General features: G+C 42.3%; 1 protein-coding gene across 2 annotated transcripts in view; it reads left to right on the top strand.

Annotated features, from left to right (window-relative positions):
- The first annotated feature begins 4,981 nt into the window (after positions 1–4,981).
- CYFIP1 (cytoplasmic FMR1 interacting protein 1) overlaps positions 4,982–10,541 on the top strand; it is a 75,028-nt gene continuing 69,468 nt past the window's right edge. For both annotated transcript variants that reach the window (XM_053936412.1, XM_053936413.1), the window contains exon 1: positions 4,982–5,097. The gene's annotated coding sequence lies outside the window, so the exon portion shown is untranslated. The remainder of the gene's footprint in view (positions 5,098–10,541) is intronic.

The raw sequence follows: 10,541 nt of genomic DNA, 5'->3' as shown, positions 1-10,541 counted from the left end.
TGTAATCTATTCCATGTGTGTATAGATTCAAAAGACTTCTGTCATAGTCTATTGTTTTGTGAATTGTCAAGTTTAGCTAAAGGAAAGCATAAAACACTCAGCAAAGCATGTAGAAACAGAACTTTCTAAGTTTCCAAGGGGGTATAAAACTCTTTGGAAAAGAACATCCTCTATTATTGGACACTGTCACAATTTAATTTCTACCTTTATTTGTTCTCATTAACTTCTGGATGCAGTTTTAACAAAGTTGCAGCATAGAAGCCCTTATCTGACTTGTTACTTTTCTTTCTTCTGCTTTGCTTTTTCCTGTGGGCTTCTGTTACCTCTAGGCCACATTTTAGCACTGATTTAGTAGATTTTCCAGTGCTTTCTTTGTTGTTTAGTTTTAATAACCCCTAATTAACCACTAGGTCCTTGAGGACCTTTGGTTGTATCAAACTCTTGATATAAAAAAGTTAGCAACCAGTCGTGAATCAGATGGTTTCCATGGGAGCATGGATTAAAGATAGAAATGCTATATTACAGGCTGATTAAAAATATAAAAAAATTCCTCTGACATACTTTTTAATCTTACTAACTAAAGATTTGCAAGTTTTTTAGCTTTCCTCTTGTGCTGCTTTGCACACTTAGAGAAAAACCTTTCCTTGCTGATTTGGTACTTGCATTAGTATTTACTGGCTGTTGTAGTGTCTTGTTGCTGCACTGTGCATTTGCTGCTGGGAAGGCTGCACAGGATCACAGGTTTGAGGGCCTAGAGAACTAATGAAGTTACCAGGGATAGAGGGACAGGGCTGGGGTGAAGAGTGAGGGGGTTGAATTGCCTAACATAACATGCCCTGATTTTTGCACTGATGTCCTACATGAGCAAAATGAATGTAATTTGTAATGGAATCAAGAAAGATTTTAATGTGTGTTAATGTCTGTCAGGGAGTTGGGTGGGCTCTGGTGTGGTTTGGCAGCAAACCACAGGTTGGGGGGACACAGGCCCATAGTACACACATATAGAGTTAAATCCCTATGAGTTTACAGTAAAGCCTTGTTCTAGTGTTTCAGGGAGCTGGAAAGCAGAAGTAGGGAACCCTGCTTGTTCAGATCCGTTTCAGATGGTGTCACTCAGCACTAGGAGGGAAATGGGAACCAGAGAGTTGCAGGTGTCATGTGCTAATGAGTATGAATATGCAGCACACCTGCTGTTGTCAGCTGTGCTCTTGGCAGGACATGGGCACTTGGGGGTAGGAATTTTGGCTTTTCCTGGAATTAAAGGTAGGTATGAGTGACCAGATCACTGCATTTGTGTAAGGCCTCGTGAAGTGGAGGGCTCCTAATAGGAGTTACGTGTTTAGGTAGCTGGTGTAGGCTTCCTGCTGTGGGTCAGGTTCTGACTTTGCTCATTGAGACCTCTGAGATGCTGCTTTATGCTTGATCTCTTCTGCTTAAGCTCTCCCAGGTGCTGTGTCCTCTTCATAAGTGCCTATTTCCTGAGCTGAAATAATGTGTTACTGTATGCAGTGTGGAACCATTTTTTTAGCCTTGCTGAACTTTAAACTTTTTGTCACATACAACACCAAGTCTGCTGACTTCTGGTGTGAAAAATCTTGTCCAGTTCTTTAGAGTATGGACAGGTGGCTGATATGTTGCCAGAAGTTTGATTTAATTTTTAAACTGATTTATAGACAATTACCTATTTTCTTGTATGATGTCCTGTTCTTGAGGTCATCAGGACCATTGCCTGCCATGATTTCTTAAATAGCTTTCTGTGTCAGGTCATGACAATTTCCTGTGTTCTTTATGAGGATGAAGAATCTCTGAACTCAGCAGGTAAGAAAAATTAAATGAATAGCTAGATATATTGTTAAGCTTAAACACCAAAATGTCTGCAAAACCAGAGAGTAACATCACCAGCTGAGACACAGTAGATGTCCAGTGGGAGAACCACAAGATTCCTGTTGAAGTTCTCAGGCTGCTGTGGAATGAAGCTCTTCAGTGTAATCCTGTGGGCGCCTGGAAAAGATTCTTTCATTGCCTTTGGATAAATACTTAAAAGCCCAAAGAAGAAAAATAAAAAGAAAGTGAAATTAGATGGAATTGAGAAAGTAGACCTATGTCTGTCCTATAGCATAGTGCCTTGATCAAAGGCAAATCCAGTCTTCAGACAATTGCGTTAAGCTTGTTGCTACCATATTATCTGATACTTGTGTGGTTTAGATAAAGGGTGCATAAATTGCCAGGAGCATGATACATTAGTGTTGCAGATCATCCTAAAGATTGTTGACAGGCATGGGTTAAAATAAATTCCACCCAAGAAAGGATCTCAAACTGCTGTAAGTCTGGCGTGATAAAAACCACACCTAACTTCCAGAGGCTAGGTTATCAATTAGTGGCTTGATTAGGAATATGTAGATACATGGCTCTTTAGCTACACCTAGAAAGCCTGTGTTCAGTGTAGGAGGGATAATTGAGAATGGTGAATACAGTAGAGGGAGAAGTAGGTCGTGGAAACCTGCTGAACATCTTTAATCAAGTACTGTCATTGCACTCCTTAAGTTCCACTAAAGTGGAAAGAGCAGGGAGTTGTGGGGGCATTACAGAATCAAATCAGGCATCTGGATCAAATCAGGAATGATATTATGTGGGCTCACTTAACTTGGTTCCTATAGGCATTATCACATATTACATGAGACCATAGACATTCAGATGGTAAAAAGCGAGTGTCATGTAATTCCTACATCAAATAATAGAAAAAAACAACACAAATCCTGAATAGCTGTGTACCATCATCTACTTTTTTAATATGATCTTATGTATAGGAATGCTAATAAAAAGCAGATTGCCCCAGCAGTGGGAAAGCAGCTCCTTTGCCCACTCAGTTATTGAAATGGAGATAGCAAGATCTGGCATCAGCCAGTCCTTGTGACATGCTGTTGTTTCCTGGACAGGATGGTGCCAGTTGGCAGTCTTGCTTTTATACAAGGCAGCTGCTCCTGGCACCAGCTGGCTTTCAGCAAGTATGGGAGCCACAGTGGTGGTCTTGCTTGGGACAGACTGGCAGACTATGAAGTATTGCCCATGTGAGGGCAAGCTGCTGTTGATCAGATCTCATGGGGAGCGTTCGACTTTGCTGTCCTTGCTGCTCTGTTGTGGCCTGGTAACAGATGTCTCATGTAGGAGTGGTTGCATTAAGACAAGGTTGTTCTGAATTTGTACTTGCTCAGAACAAGGAAACAAAACTAATCTTGCTTTACAAAGGTAATTTACTTAATCAAGCTCCTTGTCCCAAGCAGAGTTTGCAGAAAAGGGCACAGGATGGATGGCACTGGAGACAGTCAGGTGTCAATTTAGAAACTGAAGCATCCAGCTCTGATTGTATTTTACACTTTTGCTTGAGCTGGGTTAAGAAGTTAGGCTGATTAGGAGCTGTGATGGTTGAAAGGAATCAAAATTAATTCATTTGGTATATGCACTCAAAATGTTCATGAGTATACACAGAGAAGAATAGCAGCCATGTCCTAGAAAATTAATTGTTTCATAGAAAAGACTATATTGCAGTACTAGGAAAAAAACATGGCTATGAAGATGTGTCTGTGATATGATGAAATGTTAATGATAACATTTTGCAACAATGCATAACTTCTCCACAAGCTGTGGAAGTTCTTGATAACATGGAAAGGGTGGAATAATTTGATTAGATTATACTTGGAATAATGAAAACTGGTGGTCTAGGACCTTATCCCCACTCTTCACAGGCTTTCTTGTAGATGCTATTACAAAAAAGTTATTTAAAGAAACTTGAGGCAGTGCAAACTTTTTGGGGGAAAACCCAGCAACCAATAATTGAAGTAAAGCACTAGTTATTCTGTTCTCAGCACAAAAAACATTAATAGCACACTTTCCCTTGAACAGTTGTTGAAAACAGAGACTTAGAAGTGCTTGCTATGACAACAGTGTGCAGTTTGATTATGATTTTACAGAAGGTTTTCAAGAGTAAATAAAATGTTGGATGCACGTTAAAGCAGACAAATACAAGCAAATAGGCTTTGATGAAAAATTGTTTGGAAGTTCCCATGCTCTCAGGTGACTGTTCCCTACGTGGAGTAGTTTGTGGATTCCCTCTGCCATAAAATAGTGGCTGGAAAGAGCAATCTTGACAAGCTTTCGTGAAAAAGAACGGGCAGTTTGATTTTGTGACGCAGTATCGAGTTCATTAGATGGAATCCTGAACTACTAAGTAAAGCTGAACTTCAATGGGAGAACACTGCATGGAAAAAGTAAGAAAACTTTAAAATGAGAAAGTACATATGTTTGATATAGTTTACAGAAAAGTTAAAGTGGGAGGCTGTCAAACAGCAACCTGCCTGGTTTTTATGGTTTTGATTTTAATGAAGTGTGGTTATTTCTGATACAAACACCACAGGCATGAGCACCCTCTACAGGATATTTAAAGGGGTTTCCCACGCGATCCCTTTTGATTTTTAAAGGTTAGGTTTTTCATCCGAGGGAAAGGCTGGCGTCTTTCCCTCGCCATGCTAGCAAAGTTGTGAAGTGGGAAGCCCCGCCACTGAGCTGTTACTGCCGGCCCCGGTGCCCCTGGGGCTGGATTTCTCTGCGGTGGTGCTGGGGCGGGCACCGGATGGCACTGTGCGGGGTTTGTACGAGTGGGCACGGCCGTCCTAGGCATAGATTTGTGTTCCGAGAGACAGATTGGCCGTGTACAGGGCACAGAAAATGTGGCTTTCATTAAAAGCAAAGGGCCAGTCCCGGACGCAGCTCCGCCGCCTGCGGTAGCTCCGGGACTACTCCCGGCTCCTCGGGAGGAGGAGGAGCCGGGGCCGGAGCCTGCCGGGGGCGGGAAGGGGCGGCAGGTTTGGGATGAGGCGGGAGGAGGAGGAGGAGCTGGGGCGGCAGGAAGGGTGTTTCCCTGCGCAACTCCCGGCTGAAGTGACTCAGACAGGAAACTCCCTGCCAGGCGCGGCCCAGGAGCGGAGCCGCCGGGCCGACGCGACCCTCGGCGGCCGGGCCGAGCGGAGCCCGCGGGCGGACAGACGGACGGGCTCCTCCCGCGGCCGGGCAGCGCCGCTCCCGGGAGCCGGCGGAGAGCGGGTGAGCTGCGCTTCCCAGGGCCCGCCTGGGCGTCTTCGCCCCCTTCCCCGAATTCGGGCGCTTCATCTGCGGGGCCGGGTGGCTCCGCGCCCCCGCCGCGCCCCTCTCGCTGGTAACCGTGAGCCCCGTACTCTTATTTGGGGTTGGTTCATCCCCTCCTCGGTATCTGGTGCTCCCCGGAGCTGCCAGGTGCCGGCGGTGCCGCGGGGGTCCCGCTGCGCGGGCGGTGCCTGGGGCGCGGCGGGAAGGGCCGTGCGGAGCCGCGGGCAGGCGGCCGTGGCCTCAGGCGGGTTGGGTTCCTCAGCGGTGGTTACCCAAAAGCCTTTCTTGTTTTTTGTTTCTGGGTGTAAGGTTTAGCTTGTTCTCTCTCGTGCGTGGCCCGTGTGTCTGCAGCACTCGAGTGGTCAGAGTTCTGCCTCCTAGGCTGTCTTGGAGTGGGCTGGATGGGGAAAAAATAAAAGTAAAAAGCTCTGTTCAGATTCATCTCCCTCTTCAGAGGAAGGAGGTGATCTGTAGTGTCTGTCTAAGGACATGGAATAACTTCCTCATGAGGAACTTGAGAATTATAAATAACTATGCTCTAATGACAGCAGCACTATAAGCTTGAAAATCCCCAGATGGATGGTCTGCCGCCCCATCCCTCCTCTCTAATGAGCAAAGGTGAAGATAGACGTACACTTTATCTTTCTGAGTATTCCTGTAGTTCATCAACATCTCTGCTAATTTTTTGCATGTAGGCTCTCATTGCTTTGAATTTTATTCCTGTGCTCTTTGATGGCAGGTTGAAGTAGCATTTAGACATGCAAATGGTTGCTTGTGCCAGGAAGGCTGTTGGGAGGAAGTTGTCTTTATGGGATGCAGTCAGTCTGCCTGAAGTGCTGGCTGGAGAGCGTGTATTGGAGGAGGAGGAAAGCTAGCTGGAGGAATTTCTTCTTAATTAGAAGGTCATACCAGCCTTTTCTGTAAACTGTGGGAAATTGAAAGCTTAGGCTAATGAGGACTTCAGTCCTTATTGCATTCCAGTTACTTATTTGGCATAACTTTATTATAATAAGCTTACTGAACATGTTCATATGCAGTGTTGTGTGGTAGTGTTTTCTTCAAAATTGAATTTCTGATAATACTGTAATGCAATTCAGCAGTATCTGAATTATATTTTTATTAATTGTATTTAAACTATTTTTTACTCAGAGAATGTCTGAGCTATGTGATAGAAAAAGCATTGCTGCTCCTTACTTAAGTTCTGATTCTTGACTTCATTTAAGTCCCACTTCTACCACTAAAAAACTTTTTTTAAACTTTTGTAAACACAAAGTTTCTCCTGTTCTAGTGTAAATGACTCTTTAAGCTTTCCCAGGCATTTGGTCTGTGAAGTCTGGCTGTGTAGGCAGCCAGTTGTCTCTAGCTGCCAGGAGGGAGGAGGAGGATTTTGGAAGAAGTCTGTACAGCATTGGGAAGGCTTAACGCCAGTATCATCAAAGCTTGCTTGGTTTGCCCTCTAAAAAGTGTACATCAGTCTTTCTTTGTAGCAGCTTAGATTTTTTTTTTAATAGGGACTATGTACTTGATGGAATATCTCTAATGTACTTTGGTTTTCAGGTTGTCACAGTTTATTTATGTATTCTGAGAATAAACCTCTCTGAGTCTTAGGAAAACATCTAAATACTCCCACCCCCCAACATCCCTGCTTGAAAGACTTTGTTTTGTTTACAGGAATTGGGTTTGTCAGTTTCTTTTGAGGGTCCTGATATGGGGAGTGGAACGGTGTTTGAATGGAGTGGTATGCTCAGCTCTGCTAATTAAAAATTTATCCCGTAATAGATATCACAGTAGTGCTTTGTTTATTCATTCTGGGAGAGAATTTACTTGGAAGGTGGCTTGTTCCCGAGGGTAGGTTTTAAAATCTTGCCATAAGTCTCTTGTCACAATAAACTGATTTTTATTTTCATGTTTGTTTCTCGAAGATTTCTGATATATTGAGGTTGAGGTGGAAAATTCAGAGTAGTTGGAATTGAGCTGCAAGTTTGGAACAAAAAGATGGAACAAAAAAATCCCCACAAAGCTTGTTTTTTTGTGGGAACAGCTGTATTTAACCTCTGACCTGAAAGCTGCTAGAACTGCTTGCAATGCTATACAAGAGAAAATTAATTCTAATGTAATTTCCATGCCTATTTATGTGCATATCAAGTGGGTTTCATTTTACAGTTTTTGCCCTGTGTTCTCTGGGCAAGTTCTTCAAGTGGTTCCTTTGCTGTACCAACAAGTAAAGTAAACTTGAATGCTGGGCAGTAAGTTTTACCCTGCTGAGTCGGAAGTCAGCTGTGCGATTGACTTCATTGCTCGAAACAGTGACTGTGTGAGCTCCTGAATTTCCACTGTTTATACATTTTAAAATAACTGCAGCTACTATGGCAAGCCCCAACTTAATAAGCAATTATGCTTGAACCAAGGTAAGTGCTTGTTTACCTAGGGATGCTGCAGGAGCTTGGCACAGCCCAGGTGTGAGTGGCCAGTGAAATAGTTCAAGGTAGATCCATCCATGTGTGTGGGATTGTGATTCATTTGAACGGTCCTGAGTTTCCCTGTGAACATGTTCTCAGGGATGAAGGCAAAGAGGGAGGAGTAAATGTAACAGATTTGTAAATTTTTGATCTGTAGAAAATATACCTTGTTACAAGTGGCCTCTGGCAGACTTTACTCTTGAAGGTCATCTTGTTACATTGTTATTTGTATAGAAAACAAATGAAAGCCACCTATCCTTGTCCTGGTTTTTATGCAGAACTGAGACAGTGAAATGAAAGAAGGACATTTCAACATCGTGAAATATAACTGTATACCTACAAAAACTTAAAAAGAGCTTGATAATGGTGCTTTATATTTAAAGCTACATGCATCAGTTCAGGATCTTCTTTACTGCACATCTGCCCTTAGAAGCTGACGTTAGTAGGGCTCAGGGGCACACTTTGCTGTGCAGTACTGATAACAGAGTGCGTATTGATTTGCTTTGTTAAAACGTAATTCCATTAATCCACATCACTGCCTTTCTGGTGGTAAAAATAATGCATGATGCATTGATGAGACTTACTACAAGAAGACAGAGGTTGCAAAACAGCAGTTAATCTTTCTATCTCTTGGCACCAAAAATGTTATAAGTATTTTGGGTAGCTCCTTATCTCTTGTAAACAGACTGGCAAAAATCCTGAAGTCTGTTTTCTTCATAAGACTTGAAAGATTTTTCTCTGCATTAGTATGTACTGTTTACTGTCTGCCTCTGTTATGTCTATAAATATATGTGCACTCACAAATGTTTGTGAAGAAAATCTTCTATTCACACACTTCAATGTTTTGAGGGAAAAGTGGCTATCTTGGACTTAAACTGTAAAAAGTAGAATTGTGGTAAAGGTTGATATGGCACAAATAATCATCAGGCATTTGCCATCTCAGAAGAAACCCCCTTTCCCTCAGGCTGAGCATCAGCAGATATCAAGTGAGTTATAGCTATGTAGCCTTTCTGCAGAAAGACCACCATTGTGGGAGAGGTGATTTAAGGTTGTGGGCAGCCAAGCTGAGCACAGATCTGGCTCGGGTTGTTGGAGAGGGAGCCCATCTCTCTAAGCATTCCCAGCTGGGAGATGGTGGTGGTGGTCCCTGCTCCTGAGGGGCAGCACTTGTGTCCTGTTGCTCTATCCCTTCCCCACATTTTCTGTAGCTGTTTCATTCTGCCAGACCTCTGCTCCTGCTGGGAGGGACTCCAGCAGGGCATCAGTCTGATGGTGAGCTCAGGGAGGACTCTCAGGGTGGAAATCCCTTCACTGCTAAATTAGCTGCCTGCTAGGCATCCACCGTGTGGAACTGAGCCAGGTGTGGTCTGCCGTAGATTTGCAGCCCTCTTAGTCAAGCTCTGAGGTCCCTGCTATACTCTTCTCAATGACTGCAGAGAAGTAAAAGTGAACATGGTAGTTCTTTGACTAGGTGGTTGTTCTGTGGTTCTCTGTGGGTGTGTTGCCAGGACAGGTGCTCTGGCCTGGGCAGAGTTTAAAGTGAGTGTCCTCCACAAGAGTGGATGTTCTACTTGTTAACTTTACTAAAGCTTTTCTTATTCAAGTAGTCAGATAACACATATGGAATTGGCACTTCTGTTCTTGCTTTCATTAGAGCTAAATGCCAGGGCAGCAGGCTGTGGTGCCCTTCTTTTTCTGGTTTGTGAGTGCTCCCAGCTTACAAAATGGTTATTTGTGGGGTGAACTTGTATGATTTCTCTTTGCTTGAGCCATGTACTGTGAGATTTTCTCAGTTTAACAGTCAGTCTTTCAGCAAGCCTTTCACATGGCTGGTTTTTGCAGGTCTCTTTTCCAGCAGTGTTAGTCAGGAGGTAATAGAGTGACAAGCAAACTTTTTAAAGCTAATAATTACTCATTTGGTGAAAAAAAAAAAATGCCATTACCCCTCCTCTCCCTCCACTGAAAGGCATCTTAAGAATTCAGGCAGTGTATAGACTTATGCTTACTAGATTACATTCTCTGCAAATGATTAGCAGGGTTGAGCCTCAGTAATGTTGTTATGAATTACTTTATTCTAAAGTAAAAAAAAAAAGGTGCTTTTGGTTTTAGAAACAAATAATTTAAATAAAAGATTTAAAAAACAATACTGTGGTTTTATGTTAGGACATGAGTCTCAAGAGTTGACATGCTAAGTAGTGATTCCAGGTGTGCAAATGACACAAGGTGCTTTTGGAGATGCTTGCTTTATACACTACACCTGTACAAGAGATTTGTTTCCAGGGTTTGGATAAAAATTTATAAGTTCTGTACTTCACTTTAAAATACTTTAATTCTGATAGGGACGTGGACACTTTGTTGGCAGGAAATAAAAATGCTATTGACCTGAAGCTATTTATAGCCTTCTTTCAGTATAATTCTAATTATTTTAAGTGGTTTCAGTGATATAAAATCAATAAGGAGAGTACACTGAATTATAGATTCTGAGTATGAAGTTCAGGCAAACTGTCATGACACATGGCTCAAGATAGATGTGAATGCTTGTCAGATGATAGCTGAAGTAATGCTTTGGATGAATTTTCACTGAAATGGTATATTTTCTTATATAAAATACTACAGATTATGAGCTCTTTCTGAGGAAAAAGAGAGCTTAAGAAACTAAAATTTATTTATTTTTGGTTTCTCTTCTACTCTGTCCTGTACTATTTCCTTAGATTTTTAAGAGAGCTGTTAAACCATTATTTACTTCTTGTCTGATTCACACTCTCCTCACAGAAACGCACATAATCATAGATTTTTTTTACCAGCTTCTGAAGCCTGTTGGGTTTTTTTAAATTTTGTTTTCTTTTTAAATACCATAATTTTTCAAAATTGTGCATTATTATTGTACTGATTTAGATAATAAATAAAAGGCTACTTTTAAGCATGGATAGTACAAATTTGCCT

This window comes from Vidua chalybeata, chromosome 2, assembly GCF_026979565.1.
Source record: "Vidua chalybeata isolate OUT-0048 chromosome 2, bVidCha1 merged haplotype, whole genome shotgun sequence".
Taxonomy (NCBI): Eukaryota; Metazoa; Chordata; class Aves; order Passeriformes; family Viduidae; genus Vidua; species Vidua chalybeata.
Note: the sequence above shows the minus strand (reverse complement) of the source record. Positions and strands in the feature narration are given on the sequence as shown.